The sequence below is a fragment of the Tenrec ecaudatus genome, chromosome 14 (assembly GCF_050624435.1).
Source record: "Tenrec ecaudatus isolate mTenEca1 chromosome 14, mTenEca1.hap1, whole genome shotgun sequence".
Taxonomy (NCBI): domain Eukaryota; kingdom Metazoa; phylum Chordata; class Mammalia; order Afrosoricida; family Tenrecidae; genus Tenrec; species Tenrec ecaudatus.
Genome location: NC_134543.1, coordinates 45,283,947 through 45,306,635, shown reverse-complemented (window position 1 = coordinate 45,306,635; position 22,689 = coordinate 45,283,947). Strand labels below are relative to the sequence as shown.

The 22,689-nt window shown below is 41.8% G+C and overlaps 1 protein-coding gene across 4 annotated transcripts in view; it reads right to left on the bottom strand.

Moving 5' to 3' along the window:
- RTN1 (reticulon 1) overlaps positions 1 to 22,689 on the bottom strand; it is a 412,417-nt gene that overhangs the window by 147,463 nt on the left and 242,265 nt on the right. The gene's annotated exons all lie outside the window — the stretch shown is intronic.

The window sequence follows — 22,689 nt, the reverse complement described above, 5'->3', positions numbered from 1 at the left end:
GGTCAGAGGGGACTCACCTGAGGCTTAATCCATGGGGGACCCTGCAAATGGATTTTGGGCCTCCACTGTCATCCATAACCTTCTGCAGGCTGGATGTCACAAGGTAAGCTCGGATACCATTCCCACCTTCAGATTTGAATTTCATTATTTACAACCCTTGGGCCACAAAAAACTGTTGTGCTTCTTCCATGTGGACTTAGTTGACGCTTCACTTGGATGGCTGCTTAGCTTAAAAAATAGAAGCCTTTCAGACTCTAGGTGCTATGAGAGCACAGTCGTGTTTATTCACCTAACTTTGCTATCTTGTCCACAAGTCAGTGATCTTTTCAAGTCTTAAGAACTCATTGTTCTTAAATTGGTAGAATGGAGTGCAAACCCAAAATCCATTCACTGATTCACTTTAGAGACATCGTTATTATTTCATGATAAAGAACATTATAAATCACCCCCCCTGGGGCAATAAGGTAATTCTATTGATAGTGTCATCAATTTAGCCAATGATATCGATTTTAAAACACTGTTGAGAAAAGGAAATTATACCAGCATAGGCTGACTTCAGATGGCATTACATGAATTGTTGACTTGTACAGATTAAATGCTTAAGTGACTGGCCATTATTTACACAAAAAACGGGGGTTGGTGACAGGGCAAAACTTTCAATAGCACTCATTCACAAAAGCTGAACCTTACCTACCAGATTAATACATGTCATTAAAAACCAAGAAGGGCATTAAAATAATAAATATATGGTGGTCCTAGGCCACCATTCATTGGGCACCCTCAAAGTCAAATTCATTTTTTAATTGTCATCCATGTTTTAGCACTTCTACATCCTCTTTTTTTGTGTTTACATCTTTGAGCCTTCAGGGATTTATTTTGGTCTGTGAATTAACCTAGGACTCTAGTTTCCCCCCTAAAGGTTTAACAAATCTCCCTAAACCATTTGATAAATAATCTTTTCCCCCCGAAAATGTGAATTTCCTAAAAATGCATTACCAAATATCTACTTTAGCAATAAGTACACCTATGTCTCATTTGTCAACTATCTTGTTATCTGACATGTCAATTCTTAATCACAGTAAAAGTCTACTTTATCACTATTTCGAGCATTAATGACATACATCTGCCAGTAACAAGTGCTGAGGTGCACAACTAGATGTGATGCTTAAAGTTAAAGGTCCACTTGGCTGGACCATGCTTCTCAGTGGTTTGGCAGTCATGTAATGATGTCATTTGGAAGTTATGTAATGATGCGGTCATCTTCCATTTTTACATAATTTGGATTTTCACACAATGACTTGATGTGTTTGGAAGCCAATTATGTCAATAAATAATTTAATTTTTCCAGGTGAACTTGGTTACCATTTGTCAGGTCCGAAAAAGGATACTTTGATTTCTACTTGGCATTTAGTTTATAAATTAATTTAGAGAAAATTAGCATCTTTATCTTAGAAGCTTTCTATTCCAGAATAAAGTACAAATTTACATTTACTTCTTTCATATCCCTTATTTTATGTTAACTTTTCAGAGGCCTAGTATACTATTGCTAATTTAATTCTTACATAACATTATTTGATCGTTGTCATAAATGGTATGTCTTATTTCTACAACATTTCTGTTATTTATATTTTTAACTTATTTATGTAGTCAGTCACCCATCATAATTTTTCTTACATATGAGGTAGTACTCCCAAAAAAACAGAAAAAAGATTAGGTGGAGCTTTCATAGTACACATTTTTCCCCCACTAGATGAGCATCCAGCAACTCGCTCTGAGTTAGTGCACCCAGTGTCATTGCCTGGGAAGGTTCTCTCAGGTCACAGCGAATTTTTCATAAAAGCAGTTTCACTTGAACCTTGTTTTTTGTGATGGCTGATTTAAAAGGACAGCATGCGGCTGTGAAATTTTGTTTGTTGCTTGGGAAAAATGTTGCAGAAATTTTTGTGATATTGAACACAACAAGGTTAGTGCTATGGGAAAAACTCAAGCATACAAGTGGTTTTCTCATTTTAAAAAAGGTGAAATGTCGATTGATGACAAACCTCATTCTGGACGTCCATCAACTTCTTTGACAGACAAAATGGTTGATTTGTAGTGCATTTGAAGTTCGTTCCACCAGGTCAGACTGTTCCTCAATTTTTCTATTTAGAGATTCTGAAAAGATTGTGTGAAAGTGTGCAACAAGCAAGGCCTGATTTGTGGCAGAAGGGGGACTGGTTTTGCCACCACAACAACGCACCTACTCACGCAGCCATCTCAGTGCACCAGTTTTAGGCAAAAAACAGCATGCTTCTCTTGCCCCCACACCTTCCTCTTCTGAGTTCGCTCTGTGCCACTTCTTTTTGTTTCTGTAACTGCAGAGGGACGTGAAAGGACAGCGATTTGACAATGTAGAAGACGTGAAGAAAAACAAGGGAGGTTCTGTCAGCCATCCAAACAGAGAAGTTTGAAAAATGTTTCCAAGAATGGAATCACAGATTTGACAAATGTAGTAAGTATAATTGGGAGTACTTTGAAGGAGATAAAGTTGTTTTATAAAAAACAAAACAAAACAAAACCAAAAAAAAAAGTAGCTTTGAGGAGAAATAATCCATTTTGGGGGGGTATCCCTTTGTAGTTTCTTAATTGATTCTCTCGGGTTTTCTTGATATACAAGATTTTGCCTCTTCCTTTCTTACATGCTGATTTCATTCCAGTACAGGAAAATGCTTTAAAAATGCTTTAAAAAAAAAAGAAAAAAGATGGCATTTGTTCATGATTTAAAAGGGAAAATATTTAGTGTTGCAAGAGTTATGTTTGAAAAAAACACCAAAAACTAATGTTCAGAAAATATTCATCTGCTCCTGTTTTGCTAAACGTCATGTCTTTCTTTTTGCCAGAATTGAATTTTATCAAGTACTTATTTGCATATCTTAAAATGATCATAAGCTTTCAAAAGCCTGACAAAGGAAAATAAAATGAATCATTCATAAGAATACTTTGCAAACTGTGATGTTAACAAATTTGAAAACCTAGTTGAAATGGAAGTTTCTCAAGGATGAATGTGGGAGTCCCTGAGTGATATAAACTGTTTAGGGCTTCACTGTGAGCCGAAAGGTCAGCAGTTCAAACCCACCCTCAGAAAGCAGGCCTAGTGATTTGCTTCCCTAAAAGGCACAGCCTTGAAAACCCTATAGACTAGTTCTGCCCTACACACATGGGGCCACCATGAATGGAATTCATTATACAGCAACTAACAACAACAGCTAGGGATTGTGTATCTAAATTAGAACCTGCTTATTTGAAATTGTGTTTTCAACAGCTTGGCTAGGCACAACATTCTAGCATTAAAATGCACAAATTGTGTGACTCAAAAATTCTACTTCTAATGTCTCTTATGGTAATACTAAAAGATACCACTCCAGCCTTATTTGTAATAATCTAAATATCTACACATAGCATAGTAAAATCAGGGAAGTGAAAATGGCAAAGAACATTGGTAGACATCAATGCAGGCACATCCTTTAAAAAAACTTGCTAAAAGATAATGCAAGTTTTAAAATAAGAACACTTTTATAAGTATATATTTATATCCAAGTATGAAAGGTAATGTAAGAACCATATACCCACTGAACTACAATCTGGCCCAGTTAAGAGGCCTTGGGAGATTTTAACTTTATCTGTGATCTTGTAACCTTTAAACACTAACAGTGTAGTCATTCATTATGTATGATCTACATACAAACACAGCAGGTGGGGGGGGAATGGTGAAAACATGGTAAAGCAGCAGCAACAGATACTTCTGAGTGGTAATAACAGGAGTTTGTTTTTAAAACAAATGTTTATATTTAAATTTAAAACTAATAACATGAAATGACTGAGGCAATCATTTTCTTCAGAACGCTGCATACTTTGCCCCGATGTTCTGCAGCTTTGATTGTTCCCTTGGAGAATCCTGTGGTGAGCCTGATTCTGACTACTAGTAGGTGGTTTGTCTTCATATGTGACTGCCTGAAGAATTCATCCTCTACCTTCACAGATTAACCAGGGTGTGTGGAACATGGAGGTCTCTGTGCCAGTTTGTCTGGAACACAACATCCCCTTGCTGGAGAATGTGTTATTTCAGGATTTTTTTTCCTAACCTATGTGCTCTATGTTCTACTTCATTTAGACCAAATTTCCTTTCATTATATCATCTCCTTTGAGTTCCATATGATTGTCTTCTATTATTTCAATCTAGACCTTTTCTTCTGATTATTTCAATACTTTCTTCTGCACTTTTATTTCTGGTTTTGTGTCATTTCTATCACTATCTTCCTATTTCTAGCTTATGTGTCATTTTGTTAGCAATGTTGACCTAGCCCTCACTTCCATCCCTGGTGCTGCTGTTGGGTAAGCGATGGACTGCTAACTGCAAGGTAGGTGCTTCAACCCCCCCAGATGCCCCACAGGGAAAGATGAGGCTGTCTGCGCCAGTAAAGACAGACAGTCTGGGAAACCCTACACAAGGTCGCTGTGATCCAGCCTGGATTCCACGGCGGAGGGTTTCATTTGGTGTGGTTTTCATTTCCTTAGTTCTGACATTGACACGTTTACCTCGTTCTGTCGGTTTATCATCTAGTCTTTGCTTTCTCTTTTCATTGACTTGGTGTTCTTTTAAGTTCTTATAGCAGAAAGCAACTATATATTGCAGAAAGCAACTGTTGAGGGAATATACTTCCAATTCATGGGGAGTTTTATTCCCAAATAAAGTCTTCATCTCTCGCTGGCATGCTATTCTCCTCTCTTTGAGGTTGATTTTTTGCTTCTTTCCTGTTTCATGCATTCGGCTTAGTCATGTTTAACCTGAGCAGCTGTCAAGACTATATAATAGACTCCCAAGTCTCCTCATATTACCGGACACCTCCTCATCTTCCATTTTCAGTATGAGGGCTGGGAGTTTCAGGTTCTATTTGGGTGTCAGCTCAGTGGGGACTACAGATAGTCTGGCCAGCTCAGTGGGGACTACAGATAGTCTGGCCACTGCCCTCCCATCTGAGTACCTATTTATTTAAGGTCTTTAGTCTGAGTTCGCACCTCCAGTTAGCGAAGAACTTCTGCCAGTGGAGTGAGCTTGGTTTTCCCAATTCAGAGCCAAGGAAGCATCACGAAGACCAATTTCTCTGCTTCCCCTCCTCTAATGAGAGATGGATCTCAGTCTCTTTCTGGTTAACCGCGTGCATTCTGGCCACATGAACAGCATCCTTATTCCTACCAAGCTTGAACAGGGGGGCCCTCCATGCACCCCTTCTCTGGACCTCGACCGTCCTCAAGAATGCCCACCCTTTGTCTTCTAGTCAGGCAAATGTCCTCTTTGTGCTGGAGAAAGTACATTTGGGATAATGATAGCTATTTCCTACTCATCCCTAGCTTTCCTTCCACATCCTTTTTCATCATGCGGTAAGACACTGAGCAAAGAGAGAGGAGGCAGATCCTCTCTTGGAGCCCCCACGGGTGTGTCAATGTAAATGAAGGAATCTTTGAGAGAATTCTGAGGATTTGTCCACTCACCTATGTCCTCACTACGGCCTCGGGGTGGGGGAGGAGGGTTCACAGTGTCTCGTGTTTACTTCTTTTCTTGGATGTTACATTACACGAAGCTGTGGCTTTGCTCATCGGGAGCCTCCGTGGTATAAGGGATACGTGCTGAGCTCTGCTAACCACAAGATCAGCAGCTCGAACCCACCAGGTGAGAGAAAGATGAAATTGTATATTCTGCTCAAGGTTTAAAGTCTTGGAAACCCGAAGGGTCGGTTCAAGTCTGTCCTGTAGGCTCACTAGGAATAAATATCTCCTGGTTGGCAGTGCGTTCTGTAAAAGGGCCTCTACTTTGCCTTTATTTGATGACTGTCAGCATACTTTTTGTCCTCATCAGTTTTAAAATGTATTCTATCTTTGTGCATGCCACTGGCTTCCAGGAGAGGGAGATGCTGAGATTTGGCTTCACTCCACATTTAAGGTTACAGATGCCAGGGGTTGTCCTTCCAACATGCCACAAAACAAATACTTCCCATGCCCAGTGAAAACACAAAGGAATATCAATTCTACCTCAGGGAAAAGGTATATTTCCTAAGCCCTCTCCAAAAACTCTGAGGTAACAACGTATCAAAGTATGATATATGTGTGTGTGTGTGTTTGCGCAATATAAGTAAATATGAAATCCAGGCAAAAACGGCACACATTCTGTTGAGTACGTTCTACATGTTTATAAACTATGAGCAGAGAGCAGCAGCCTTAGTATCACTAAGGAATATGAATGTGAACACTCTTTATTGCTATAAAAGGAGTGCATGTGTCAGAACTCTATATCCCATGCTTTCTTTGTACCTAATGTCATTTATAATTCATTAGAGATACCAAGGTGTGGTCAATGTATTTTTAATACAATCACATTTGATGATATCAATGTATCATAGTCTAAGATATCTCAAAAGCAGATTTTAAGAATAGAATATTTTTTAAAAGTACTAGTAGGAAGTAAGAAACGAACACTGCCCAACATCCTGAGAGTCCTAGTAAATATTATTCTATCAGTGATAAGATTTATTAGAAAGATTTCCTGTGGACCCCCAAATAAAGTCAAAATTTCTCTGTTATTCTATGTTACGATGAATTAAAATGATCTATATTCCTTTACATGTCAATAGCAGGCTACTAAGTCAATGAAAACTTCCCTGAAATTGTATGTCAGAATAAGCATGTTGTCAAGTGCTGTCCAGTCAGTTCCCTCTCACAGCAACCCTGTGTCCAACAGAACGAAACACTGGTCCTGACCATCCCCACAATTCTTTTTATGTTTGATCCCACGGTTACAGCCACCGTGTCCACCCATCTTAACGAGGGTCTCCCTCCTCCTGGCTGTCTCTCTCCTTACGAAGCACGATGTCCTTTTCCAGGGACTCATCACTCTTGATAACATAGGCAAAGTAATTGAAACGAAGACTCTCAGGAGCATTCTGGCTGCATTTTTTCTAAGACAGATTTGTCTGTTCTTTCGGATGTCCATGGTATTTTCCATATTCTTCTCCAGCACCATGATTCAAACGCATTGATTCTTCGTCAGTCTGCCTTATGCAATGTCCAACTTTCACACGCATAGTAAGTGAGGCGAATGAAAATATCACGGCTTGTGGCGATTTCCCTGACCTAACTCATTGGGTCTTGGAACCCACCTGGGGCTCAAGATGCCTCCATCCTTCTCTGCTCTCCTTTCCCTCCCAGGAGTTCTTTCCCTGCCTCAATGAAGCCTTCCTCAACTACGCAAAAAATAAATGTGTGTACATATATGATGGTTTGGGGCAAGCACAAAGAGGTCTTGCTTAGCAGATTTATCCAATGCAATGTTGTCAAAGGTTCTAAAAATACTCTTTCAAGCCATTGACCCATTCTGACCCAATGCCAACCCTAGGAACAGAATATAATTATTAGCAGTAAAAGAATCTGAAGAACACATATCATAGTTATTCTAGTGAGTAACAAAGGTTTGGCCATTAACACATCTACCTCTGTTTATTCAGGAAGACTGTAGTTATTTTCAACTAATACATATTATTTGTCTTTGTTCTAGATAACTTTGATATCTTTTCTTATTAAAAAATATGACAACCTGTTTAACTTTCTCCCACCACGTAAGAGAGGGAGGCTCTATGCTAGCTAGACACAGACAGATGCTTCAGGATGTGGACACTTTGGTCTGCTCCTTTGTCTTCAAGTGTCCCGGGGCTCAAAGGTGAGGCTCTGCTATAAATACAGCACCCATTTCCTAAGCACAAATGCACCAGCCTCCAGTTCAAGTTTGTTCAGTCAAGATAAAGGAAGCAAGTCAATGTCTGGATGATTTTGATAAAACCAATACAACAACAAAAATAATATCTAATCCATAATCTTAGGGATGTAGTAGAATATTAATTACTGTATGCAAGTAAGTAAATTGAGGGGAGTCATTGTTTTAAAACACATAGAGCGCACCCTTGGGCCCAAGCCTTTTATCAGGGACCTCACAAAAATGACATGATCCTCTCAGGACAGCTCCCAAACACAACAATTAATTCAAAAGGCACCCCAGACACACATTTCTCAGACAATCCTCGGAGTTATTCTGGAAAATTTTACTGACGGTTACACGGTTATCAGAAATCACCTTCAGCAAGGCCTACTGTATAGCCTTAATGCTGAAATCCTAGCTATACGATACTTATCAGGATGTTTAATGTTTTCTATAGCAGCCCCACCCAAGTCTACCTAACACACGCCCACACTCTACCCCCTGTCCTTCGCAGCAGGGCCCGGCAGCCCCGTGCACTCTCCTGAGGTCTGCTCACCGCCAGTCATGACAGTGTGCAAGATGCTTCCCCCGCATTCATTACCCCTCTTTCCCATGGAGTAGCAGTCACGAACCTTCAGTTGCAGGACACTAGTTGGCGCAAGATAAATAAGATGATACCATCCTCTTTATTAATAACCTGGAGATATGGCAGAAAACATATGACCTTACCATGGCTTCGGTGGTTAAAACTCACATCTAGGGAAGTAACCTAAAACCATTCCAATCAAAATGGAGCTCAGTAATTTATTTTAGTGATTGAGGGACAAGAAGCTCCTGGCTGCTAACAAAACTGTAAGCCGTTCTAGGAGCTGCTAACAACATCCTATTGCCATCTTCTACATGAAGGTCAAGGAGTCTTCAAAAAGGTCATGGAAAAATGCCACTCTGGTTTATTCCCATTTTCCTATGAATTTCTTGAAGTCCTCTCACATAGAAAAAGAATTGCCTGCCCCCAGACCTTCCAGTTTCATCACCCAATAGATTTCCTTAATGTTTTTGGTAAGTTTGAACTGTGATTATGTTATTTGAAACACAAAGACGCTTGGTAGACACATGTCCCTCCAACTTCCCAACTGAATAAGGATACGGTTTCGGTTACTGTAACAAATAAAAGCGACTTAATCCATGGCCAACCTGAGGGCTCCGGGAAATGGGAAGCCCAGCTCCGTCTCCCGTGCTGTTCTGCCACGGCGAGGGTGTGGGCATCATCTGACTGGTTGCGAGCGAATCGTCAAGTGAAGCCCTTGATGTTGAGCACAGGGGGATGAAGCGCAAAAGGAGGAAAGAGAGGCGTATCCTTTTCTTTTAAGAGCACAGTTCAGAAAAAGCCATGTCGCGTCAATAGTGTATTATTAGAGGATAGGTATGAGGTTCATTTCATCGTAAGGGAGCTGGGGACACGTGGTCTTTGTCAAGGCAGCCATGTATCCCCTCTGCTGTGGCAACGGGTATGGAATGGGCAAGAGAAGAATGGTTATTGGAGCGCACCCAGCAGTCTCTGAACCTGAACTTCCATTTCCCCACACGGGTACACTATCTCCTACCATCTACCAAACCATTTGAGCTTGTTCTTTCAGACCTATTGAACATTCACCCCACTTTAGGAGAATTCTAATTCCATCTGCTGCGTTCTACATGAAAATAATTCCATGTTGTGTGTATATTTGTGTGCATTCCAGCTAAAGCTCAAATTCTGGCAAATTTCATTATTCTGTACTAGATTTAATTTTTGATAGGACAAACTGAAATTACACCAAATTGTTTTCATTTGAAAACATTAAAGGTAAAAATAACCACAGCATAATAAATGTGGGCAATAGTTTGCTAAGGCTGGGTAGTGAGAGAATGCCTTGCTCTTGAGTCATTTCCAATCACCAGATTAATGTTGAATACAGTGAACAATGGCATAATTTTGAACTTTTTATAATATGTAAAACGCATCTGTGTATACTAACTGCTAGTGTCCACCCCTGTCTTTTATTGTGAACAACTTCCCAGTGCCTGGAAAGCTCTGCTCATAGAGTTGGTTTAAAATAAACAACTCGTATATATATTCACTAAATGATGAGACGCCTAACTTGAGCATGAGTATTGGACATATAGACATGAAATTGTTATTATTAACATCACTGAAGATGAATCTGGTGTCATCCAAGTGCCCCAATGAGAATCCATCAGGAATATAATAGGCCTTTGGAATGAGAAAAAGACTTGAATTGATTTTTATAATAAATGATTATTCAAATAGGTCAAATAAAACATATAATTACATTTAAATCAAAATATATGGATGTATTCATGAAATATAACATCTCAATTTCTATAGAATTATATATTTAATTTAGCATTAATAACTATCAATCACCAACTGCGTCACAAGGGGCGCTATGACATGGAGTTGGCTGGATGGCAGTGAATTTGGTTTTCGGTCATGTCCCAAGCTGAGCACTACGGAAGTTAAAGACCAAGAGGACGAGGTCCCTACCCTGCACTGTGTTCACCTTGGTGTTATAGGCGTCACTACATAGGTATTAACATAGCCTTTCTCGCATCATATTTTTAATAAAACTTTCCATGTCTCCTTGCCTGCAGGAAAATACTTACACTTCTTTGCACAATTGTTATAGTACTTTTCTTGGCTCTGGTTTCTTTAGCCCTTCTCTTAATTTTCTGCACCCAATTCTCACATCAGTACTCGCAGCTCCATGAACATCCTATCTTATTCGATATCTCTACGGCTTTACATAAGCATCTGCCTTTACTTGTAATGGCTCGGCTCCTAGTCTGATGAATTCCTACAGTCTTCAAGATGTAGCCCAGATTTCACCTCCATTGTCACGTTTTTCCTAACCCTAAAGAGTTCTAAGGAGCCTTAAAAAAGAGAGGCAGTTGAATACCTCTCTGGTTGTAATAATCACGTGAGTTTTGTTTATTGACTGACCTCTTTCCCAGTCCCCTCCATTAGACTGCAGTTGCTGGCAGGTGCATGTTTTCTCCTGACTCTGTCCATACCTGCAGTACCTAGAATAGTGCTTCACACCAGAGTAGAGGGTCAATACAAAGTCTGTTGAGTGAATGGATGTACTGACAGTGTTAACTTTCTTTTTATTTATTTTTTAAGGTCATGAACTTTCTAAGTAAACTCAGTGCAAACTACGGTATACCTTCTTCAAAGTCTTAATAATTTGAAGAACTTGCTGGATTCTCTGAACCTCTGTCCTTATCTTTGTTTTGATGAATAGCTTTTAGCTTCCGTTGAAAGTTCTTTTGGAAAATTTATTATGTGTTGTCTGTGAAGCACTTTGAACTTCTTTTATGCCATGGATTATTACTAAAAGCAAAATAATTCACCACCACCATGATTCTTCCACACTTGTGAGCAACACCTACAAACAAAAGGGGCAGGACATAGTGATCTACCACGGGAGGAAAAACAATCTTCTTTCCCAGCAGCCATCAGGAGGAGTTTCCAAATGCAAAAGAGCTCTTTGTCATGGAGACTGAACACGCTGTATTATGTAAAAATCAAAATTGAAGAATCAGATCCTGATTTGGAAAATGCAATGCAACATCAGGCAGTCTTCCCTCCTCTGAGGCTGCAGAGGGGTCTGCCCCTTAGCTATTCAAAAGTTCACGGTGCAACCAGTAGTCAAAATCTACTCTTTAGTAAGAAGAAGAAGCCAGAGACACCTACCTCTCAGAAGAGTCAGCCCATGGCATTAGAGGTAGACCAAGAGGTCTAAGTGCTGCCCCATCTCAGCCCACATGCCTGGTCCAAAAATCCCACTATTAGGGTCATTCCTTTAAGTCACCACATTAGGTCTCCTCCTTCCTTACATGGAACTGGAGGCACAGCCACACTAAAAGTGAAATCTTGCCTGTTTCATTAGTTTCACTTAGTGCTATCCTTGACAGCAAAATTAGGTTAAATTTTAAAAAATCATTTTCTTAATAAAGTAAAAATAGTAACCACGTATTCTTACTCATCAACTGCACAAAAGAGTAGGATACTTTTATAAAGTTACTACACTATACACGAGATAAGCTACCTGGTGATACTTTAAGAACAGATGAAAGCGAGGCTACTAACCACAAGGCTAGCCGTTCAAACTGCAAACTGCTTGGCAGGAAAAAGATGGTGCTCTGTGCTCCTGTGAAAAGCGACAGTCCCGCACACCGACAGGGTCATGAGGAGCCAGAACCGAATCGACTTAGTGGCAGTGAGGGTTTTGTTTCTGCACCTTGGGTAGTAAGCCAAAGCAGCCCAACATGTAGCCACTCCCTTACCAGGACTAGTTATAAAAACACACACACAAAAACGTGAGGATTGAGTAGTTAAAACCGAGAAAACTAGACTGTCCATTTTACAGAAGAGGTCAGAATCATACTACTCAAAGGGTGGTGCCTGGTCCAGCAGCATCACCATCGGCTAGGAGACTGTACTGCAGGATTGGGGGTGAAACCAAAGAGCTCCTGAATCATAATCTGCACTGGCCGGAAAAATGCACAGCAGCTGACTGCCACACTTTGGTCGGCTGGGTTCTCTAGAGAAGTAAAACCAGCGCTACTTATATTTGAGTAAGTAAGAAACGCCTATCAAGAGGGTGGCCCACACAGCCGTAGAGCAGACAAACCCAGTCAGGCGAAAGTGCGTGGGTCAGAGGCAAAGCTGGAGGCCCTCCAGGATCACACAGCTGCTGGAGCCAAGGAGCTAGGATGCAGGACGACAAACCACAAAGTGAAAAGAGCGCAGACCAATGGCAGCAGAGTCCTGTGAATCCAAGGTCAGCAGGCAACATGGCAGGCCACTGACAGCTCCCAGGCTAGCAGACAACCTGGTGGGCCACTGGCCCAAGTCTCAAGAATCCATATGCAGGATCCAGGCCAGCAGGGAGAAAGGGAAGTGAGTTCTCCACATCTATTTATGTTTATGACATAGGCCACACCATCCAAGAAGACATCATCGTTGGCTTGGCTACTCACAGGAATTCCATCATGGAGTTGTTTACAGTATACTAGGTAACATCCAGGGGTAAGCCTCAAGTGCCCAACTACTGGGAATCCTGGCCTAGCCAAGCCTAACTATCACGATGGATTATAAACTTATGTACATCTCTATACATAAAGCCAAAACCAAACCCACTGTCACCGTGCAGATTTCAACTCATGGTAACCCTACAAGGCAGAGCAGAACTGCTCCATGGGATTGGGGGGTCTGTACATCTTTATGGAAGCAAGACCGCCTCATCGTTGTCCATAGAACAGCTAGTACAGAGGTTCTCAACCTGTGGGTTGCAACCCCTTTGGGGGTCAAATGACCATTTCATAGGGGTCGCCCAATTCATAACAGTAGCAAAATGACAGTAATGAAGTAGCAACGAAAATAATTTTATGGTTGGGGGTTCACCACCACATGAGGAACTGTATGAAAGGGTCCCAGCATTAGGAAGGTTGGGAACACTGAGCTAGTAGATTCGAACCACCAATCTTTCCATTAGCAATCCAGCGCTTTAACCTACAGCAGCACTGGGGTTCCTTTATTATACATAAAATCCCAACCCCCTGCCATCAAGTTATTCGGACTCATACAAGACATGGTGGACCCGCCGCCCCTTTGGGTTTCCCAGACTATAAAACCTTACAGGAGCAGGCAGCCTCATCTTTCTCCCAGAGAGCAGCTGATGGACTCAAACTGCTGACTTGGTAGTTGGCAGCCCAAGAATAAGCAGCACACCACCAGGGTCTTTGTATTGATAAAGACAGCATGTCATATATTCATGTGAACAATTCAGGCAGGAGCTATCTATCTCAAAGAAATTACAAGGACAGGATGTCTTCCATTTTCATTCGACTGAAAACAACTGGAGAGAAGACACCTATCATCCGAGTCCCTGAGGCTGGGACTCTGGCCGTTCTCTCCACTGTCTATTGGAGGGAGAGAAGGCACCACCAGGAGGCCTTTCTTATCTGCCTCCCACACAGCATCAGTTCAGTACAGGACACTGAGTTGGGGATGCCTAGCCTCTGCTCTCAAGCCTCAACAAAAGCATCACTCGATGCGTCTGGGACAACATTTTCAAGGCTTTAAGTAATTCATCCTCTAGGAAGGGAACTAGCATCTTAGGGAATGATTGACCTACTTCCTTCAAAGGCCAGGTCTCCACAGTCAAAGCAAAGAATTAGGGCGACCAGCCGTACAAATTCAGGCCACCCAAATCTCCTCCAGCCCGAACTATTAAAGTTTGAAGAACAACATTCTTTGCAACCTGGTCACCCACATAATTCAGGAGATCAAGACCCCCCAGCATGTGCTTACGGTGAGGGGCATCCTACCTCAGACAAGCCGAGCATTCGTGTAGCCTATTTCAGGCTCTCCTCCACTCTGTCTGTCAGTCAGGTTGTGTCCATCAGCATCAGCTGGGAGATTTTTTTGTACTGCAGGATTTGGAATGAAGCCAAAGACAGAGCACAATGTAAACAGTGCTTTCCCTGCCTGCACTAGACTACCTTGGGCTTTGTGGGAGAAACAGTAGGAAGTAGAAAACGAGGCAGTAAGTAGTTTGGGGTTGTAGGCTTCTAGACATGGAGATTAATAAATCTGAGGCTGCAGAATGCTCACTTTTCACTTTTTGCCTTATTTTTATTAATAATAGTGCATGTGGTATATATTTATGTAGACTTTTTCTCTCAGAAAAGTATTAAATTCAGAGTGAAGTTGGGAAGGTCGTACAGGGTTCCCCTACAGCTCATCTCCAGTTTCCCTTATTATTAACATCTTCCCTGTATGTGAGGAAGCCTGGTGGCTCTGTGGGCTAAGCAATGAGCTGCTAACCAAAAGGTTGGTCATTTAAGCCCACCAGCTGCTCCACAGAAGAAAGAGGAGCCTGTCCGCTTCCATAAAGATTTATAATCCTGAAAACTCTGCGGAGCAGCTGTACTGTCCTATAGGGTCTCTGTGAGTCAGAATGACCTTGACAGCAGTGAGTTTGGTTTGAGGTTTACATGTGTGTGGTATATTTGGTACATTTAATGAACAGTATTGATACGTTATTATTAATGGAAGTCTATATTACTTTTTGGACTTTTGGGGAAAATACCACCTTAGTAAAGTGATATTTTGTCATCCCGAGCGTTCATATTAACAATGCTTATCACTGGTGATATTAGCCTCGCTCACCTGAGGCAGAGCTTGCGTGGGCTCTATACCATGTCATTACTGACAAAAATGCTTTCAATGCCACACTGGTTATAAATATATATTTATTTTCATATCTGTCAATCCATATAAAATATACATTATACATAGACATAAAATACACACGTTTAATAATGGACTTTACACTCATTTACTTAGTTTATGTTTTATTGTGTTTGGGGTGGAAGTTCACACAGTCAATTACGATCCCATTCGTCGATTTCTACTCAGGTTTTCCAGTGGCGCCCACCCCATTTTCCCACGGTGGCAGCATTCCCACGAATCGAGGGCCAGCGGCCCTACAGCCCTCTACTAGGCTTCCTGCCCCCTTGGCGCCTCACCTTTGCTTTGGACAAATGGCTGACGTTTAGTCTCATACCGATTTTTTTATTTTTAATTTCTTTAAGCTCCAAACTCACACATAATAATACCTTGCATTTTGTGTGCCAATCCATTAATTCACCAAAAAGTGACCTCAGGGAACAATTTCAGTTCAAGGTTTAGAGTCTCAGCATGATGGTCTCACACAGTTGCAGGATCAACTGATGCAGTAAGTCTGGATTCTGTAAGCATTTGGGTTTAGTTCCACATTTTGCTCCCATACTATCCGGGTCCATCGAGGGTGGGTCTGATCAGAACAGCTGGGAGTGGTAGCTGGATTTTGTGGAGTTCTTCTTGTCTCCGAGAGAAGAGGCTGTTGCTTGTGTCGGCTCTCGTTCTGTAGACCAGTGTCTTCTCTCAGGCTTTGGTCTCCATCTTGCTGTATCTCAGATGATCACTCACAAGATGCCACACACTCACTAGTCACCTCACTAGGATGTAAACCGTGAAGTTTGTGGTGCCAAGTGGCTGAATTGAAACTAAGGACCTACACCTTCAAACCTCCAAATTCATGTAGAGTTTCTGGTTATGTTTGAGAAGTATCTGTAACTGTGTTCTCTCTCTCTCTCTCTCTCTCTCAAGATAGATAGATAGATATACATATCTATATATGTATGTGCATAAAGATGCTTCTATCTGTACACATACATGTACTCACCTGTACCTAGCTGTACTCACCTGTGTATAAACACACAAACACACACACACACACCTCTACAAAAGTCACTATCTACTTATTTATTGGTTGGGCAAGTAAACACGTGGCACCTACTAGGGTCAATGGAAAGTGGACCTGGTGTTGTCTTCAGTGCAGCCTTAGAAGTCAGCCTAGAGCCTGGGAAAACCTCAGCATGATGAGGCAGGAGCTGGTGCACAGGAGTGAAAATCCACAGGCAGTACAGGGGAGAGCTCTGCACAGACAGGGCAGTCTCCAGAAAACTAGAGATATCCCCCTGGGAGCGTTAAATACCTACTCCACCCTGAGGAGGTCAACAGCTTATGACATTGGTGTCATTCAAGGGCAATATGTCCTGATTCTTCTTCTCCCTACCTTTCCCCTTGTCAAGCTTAGCAGGTCCCCCAGTTGCCCCCAGGTCTGGGCAGATTTCACAGGAAAGCTGACTGAAACTTCTCTGCACCACAGCTGCCCACCTGAGGCCGGCAGGGCAAGGCTTTACCTTTAAATGTTGTTGGAATGAAATGCCTACGGGGCGTGGCCGCGTATCTGGGACACGTGACTAGGTTTTTGTCTCTTGAATCATCCCAGAGTAACCAGACAAGTATGGGACTCCCCTAGCATTCAGACAAAAGCAGGAGGAAGGAGTCCCAAGAAGCAGAGCTGAAAGGACTGAGGGAAACAAGAAAGCAGCTTGTGTTTGAGCCCTGCTCCTGCAACAGACTTCAAAGAAGACCACAATGGGTTCTTTGTTTGCATAAATAAAAGTGCTTTCATCTCTGTAAATATGTAGGAATTCCCCCAGCATTTCACTTTTGAGAGCCAGGTTTAGCTTTCTTATGCTGATACCATTGAACCAAGGCAAAAGTCCCTAATTATACAAATTAATGGCTTAGTGGGATAGAAGGGTAAACAGAAGCCTAATTAATGAATCTGCTAATTGTCCTTCCTTGTGAGCATCAGCATTCTCTACTCAGCTTTAACATAACTACTGGACTGGAGAGGACTGAGCACCCTGGACTGACTTGTTTCACTGAGCATCATGTTTTCCAGGTTCATCTAGGTGGTGACAAGTATCTGAACTCCATTTCTCCTCCCAGCTGAACCGTGGCTCAGCATGAGACCGGAATGGCAAGCAGATCCTGGAAGCTGCTTGCCTCCCAGAGGAGCCCGGATTGTACTTGCAGACCAGTGTTTCCAAATGGATACATACAAGGCAATTCCTGTGGTTCTGGGAATACTCGAGTTTCTACTTAGAGGTAATTTTTTTTAATGTTTCTATTCCATTCCATTTATTCTAGTTTCTTTATTAAAAAATCATTTTATTGGGGGCTCTTACAGCTCTTATCACATTCCATATATCATTATATCAAGCATATTTGTACATATGTTGCCATCATCATTTTCTAAATATTTACTTTCTATTTGAGCCCTTATATAACCTCCTCTTTTCCCCCTCCTGCCCCCCACCCTCGTGACTCCTTGATAGATCATAAATTATTATTGTTTTCTTATCTTACACTGACTGCTGTCTACATCACCCACGTTTCTGTTGTTCATCCCCCTGGGGTTGAGGGGCTTATAGGTAAATTTTACTGGAAAAAAAATTTAACATTCTAATATCTAATATCCACCACCCATCTGACAGGAGCTATGCCCTGGCTATTTTAAAAGTCAACAGGTCACACTGGTGGACAAGTTTCAGCCAAACTTCCTGACTAGGCCACACTAGGAAGAAAGGTCTGGTGGTCTGCTTCTGAAAACTCATGAATAAAAAACCTTACAGACCACAACAGCACACTGTCCAGCTTGCTTGCTGTGGACATGTCACCAGGAGGAGTCAACTGCTGGGTGTGGGCATCGTGCTAGCTGGACGATAGACTAGAGATGAGAACACAAGCGACCCTGGATAGAATGGCAGGTACAAGAAAGAGGATCAAAGAACCAAAATTCATATCATTGTGTGCTCATTTTCCCAATACGATGGCTGAAGACAAATGGGTGCATAAGCAAACATGATGAAGAAAACTGATGGTGCCCGGCTATCAAAAGATATAGGGTCTGTGGTCTTAAAGGCTTGAAGGTAAACAAGCGGCCATCTAGCTCAGAAGCAACAAAGCCCACATGGAAAAAGCACACCAGCCTGTGTGATCACGAGGTGTCGAAGGGATCAGGCATCAAAGAACAAAATATCAAATCATTGAGAATTAGAGGGAGTGCAGACTGGGGACCCAAGACCCATCTGTAGGCAACTGTACATCCCCTTACAGGAGGGTAGCAGGGAGGAGACAAGCAGTCAGGGTGAAGTGTAGCAACGATGAAACATACAACTTTCCTCTAGTTCCTAAATGCTTCCTCCTTCCCCTCGCCCCCCAACTATGATGATCCCAATTCTACCTTACAAATCTGGCTAGACCAGAGGATGTACACTGGCACACATAGGAACTGGAGACACAGGGAATCTAGGACAGATGATCCCTTCAGGACCAGTGGTGAGAGTGGAGATACCAAGAGGATGGAGGGAAGGTGGGATAGAAAAGGGGTACAAACTGATTACAAGGATCTACATATAACCTCCTCCCTGGGGGATGGACAACAGAGAAGTAGGTGAAGAGAGATGTCGGACAGTGTAAGACATGACAAAATAATAATAATGTATAAATTATCAAGGGTTCATGAGGGAGGGGGAAATGGGAAAGGAGGGGGAAAATGAGGAGCTGGTACCAAAGGCTCAGAAGCCCCTCAATCACTCACTAGGGGGCTTTGAATATAATGTGACATTCTGGTCTGTGTTAAGAATACTTGTAGATTATATTCTCTGGTTTTAATGAAGCCAACCTCAGAAAACAGACAAGTGACTACAAAAGATTCCGGCAAAGAAACTGCAGATTGATGACAACACTAATAAGGCACACACACAGGCAAGGAGCCGAAAGGCCAGCGATCACACTTCTTCCAACCACATCCCAAAACCAAAACCAAACTCACTGCCATCTGACGGTACTGACTCACGACAACCCCACAGGGCAGAGTAGAACTGCCCCTGTGGGTTTCTGAGAGTGTCGATATTTATAGGAGTAGAAAGCTTCCTCTTTCTCCCAAGGAGCGATTAGCTGGTAGGTTCAGACTGCTGACCTTGGGATTGGCAAGCTGGCACCTAAGCCACTACACCCCCAGGGCTCCCTCCAGTCACATTACAAACTAAGAACAATGACAATTTAATCAGCCGTGACCACAGGAATGAAACATAGGTCTATATCCACCATCAACAAGAATAAAACTTGCATTAAGTACGTACACACGTATATCGTTCTGGAGATACTACCTAATCTTGACGCAGAGTCACTACAATTCGCGCAAGGCATTTAAAAACGCTGAGCCCCCTAAAGATGGAGGCAGCATTATAATTCTGGCAGTGTTACTTAAAGTGATTCAAAGGGGCTCCAAAGGGTTTGTGGAAATTTGGAATGAAAAGATAAGGGAATTTTCCCATAAACCTTTTGCAGCGCCACCCCCCCCCCCACCATAGAGCCCTTGATTCAGCAAATTTTGGTGAAAGATGCATTAAAAATATCACTGCATATCTGAAAAGATTAGTATTGGTACAAATGATACCATGTGGAAGGTTTCCTACCCAGTGCTAGCGTTTCAACATGTCTCGCCTTATGGTATTTGCTCGTCTCTGTGTGAATGATGAAGCGCACCAAGCGTTATCTTGGGTGAAGGACGGAAGCAGTGATTATCTACACTGCACATGACTTACTGTTGTTTGTTGTGGATTCTGACTCAGAGTGACCCGTGTAACAGAGCAGAACTGCCCGGTGAAGTTTTATTGGCTGGAAGTCTTTATGGAACCCGATTGCCAGCTCTTTCTCTCCTGGCAATGGCTGGGTGGGCTGGAGCCAGCTGTTAGCAGCCTAGTGCTTAACCATTGTGCCACTAGGGCCTCTGTACTAGAGCATGCTCATCACCAGCTTCTTCCCAGACCAATCTGTGGGAAGAGCTGTAATTATTTCACCAGGAAAGGACAAAGGAAGAAAGGTTGCAGCAACACCACTATGGTGTGAAATCCATTTACTAAGTCATTCATGAGCAAGCCATTAATACAGCAAAGTTAAAGCGAGGCATACACACAAAAGCTGGTCATAATGGATAGTCTGCTCTGCTCTACCACAGCACACACGTTTCTGAAAGCCACCACAACATACTAAGCAAAACTGGAAACAAAAACCACCGAGCTTGTCCAGAAATGGTGATGCAACCCTTATAAAAAACAGAACTTCATTTTAAGACATCACGTCATGGTTCTACAGATGCCAAAGGGTTAAGAAGTGTGTCAACTCCCCCAACCCAAGAACCCTTTGTTCTAATAATCAGCATTCTGTGATGCTCACCTTCCCGACACAATCATTGAAGACAATGTGGTGCATAAGCAAATGTGGTGAAGAAGATAAACAAGAGAACATCTAGCTCAGAAGCAACAAATCCCACATGGAAGAAGCACACCTGCCTGTGTGATCACTAGATGTCGACAGGATCAGGTATCAGGCATTAAAGACCCAGAACAAAAAATCATACCAATGTGAATTGGCGGGTGAGGGGGCACGGAGACCCAAAGTCCATCTGTAGACAATTGGACATTCCCTTACAGAAGGGTCACAAGGAAAAGACGAGTCATCCAGGGTGATGTATAGCACCGGTGAAATACACAACTTTCTTCTAGTTCTTCAATGTTTCCTCCCCACATTATCATTACTCCAATTCTACCTTACAAATCTTACTGGAACAAAACATGTACATGTGTTCAGATAAGAGCTCACAACACAGGGAGTCCAGGACTAATAAACCCCCCAGGACCAAAAATGAGAATAGAGATACCAGGAGGTTAAGGGGAAGATGGGGGAGAAAGGGAGAATCGATCACAATAATCAACATATAACCCACCCACACTCAGGAGGATGAACAACAGAAAAGTGGGTGAAGGGAGATAGTGGACAATGTAAGATATGAAAATAATAATTTATCAAGGATTCATGAGGGAGGGAGAGTGAGGGAGGGAGGGGGAAAATGAGGAGCTGATTTCAAGGGCTCAAGTAGAAAGAAAAGCTTTGAAAATGATGGTGGCAACATATGTAAAATATGTTTGACACAATGGATGTATGTATGGATTGTGATAAGAGCTGTAAGAGACCCCAATAAATGGATTTAATAATAAAATAATTTATTTTCCTTTAAGAAGTGTGTCAATGCAATAATAAAGTTGGTACTATGCCTTAATAAGGAACTGAGGCTGTGGAAGTGCGTGTTGGAAGGGCTATTAGGAAGCGATGAGAGAAGGCTCTTTGGAAATGGAAAGGGGATGGAAGACAAAATGCCAGACGTTCATGGGTGTGGCTCATAGCACGTGTGAACACACCATAAGAAACTGAGGTCACTAGTAGGTGGTTGAGGGGTGTGTGTCTGTGTGCGTGTGTGCGCGTGTGTGTGTGTGTTCTTCCCATGTAGCTTGATTCATCGGGGTATGGTTTGCTGGGCTCACAGTGTTTCTCACGGATGAAATTGTGCTTAAGTAATCACGAGTTTTGCGTTATCTTAATATTGTTATCCTGAATGTACCACATGGAAGACTCATACTTCCAAAACAAGCTTAATATCAGAACTATTTAAAATGACTGAAACAACAAGCTGCAATGTAACACAGGTCGTTCAATATTTGTATAATGAGAAGGGGAGTGAGTGGGACTATCATTTGCATAACATCAATATTTGCTAGTTCTCATTGTAAAGAAAAATTTTAAATGGTTAAACTCTAAGTTAAGTTACCTAGTTTTCATTTCCTAAAGGACACACGTGATCAAAATCTTGCTAAGCTCTTCTGGGAAAGCAATGGTTTTCTACACAATATAATAGCAAGTAGATGTTTAGTAAAAACAAACAGACGTAATCGTTCCTTTCATTGTAAATGTGGTGTTTTAACCATGAGAGAGTAAAGTCTTTTTCAAAAGAGACTTGAGCCTGAGCTGTGGAGACAGCATTTTGAACAGAATAATTAGAAAGGATTCCATTATTAGGTAACTTTTTTTTGGTCGGGAGGCAAAAATGATGTCTCATACACAAGAATTCTCGTATCTGACACACTAAATTGGAGGTAAAATTTTCTAATCCATCTCAGCATCTTCCACATATGGGTTTTGAAACCAATTTTTAGGTATATAAAAAGCATCTCTCTCCATTAGTTTCTAGGGAAAGATGGAAGTTTACTGGCCAAATTTAATCAAAACCCTTTGCAATCTTTGGATGGGATTGAAAAATGAGTATCTTCACCTTCCTGACACAATCGCTGAAGGCAAAGTGGGTGAATAAGCAAATGTGGTGAAGAAAGCTGATGGTGCCAGCTATCAAAAGATATAGCGTCTGGGGTCTTAAAGGTCTGAAAGTAAACAAGTGGCCATCTAGCTGAGAAGCAACAAAGCCACATAGAAGAATCACACCAGCCTGCATGATCACAAAGTGCCGAAGGGATCAGTTATCAGGCATCAAAGAACAAAAAATCATATCATTGTATGCTCACCTCCCTGATATGATCGCTGAAGA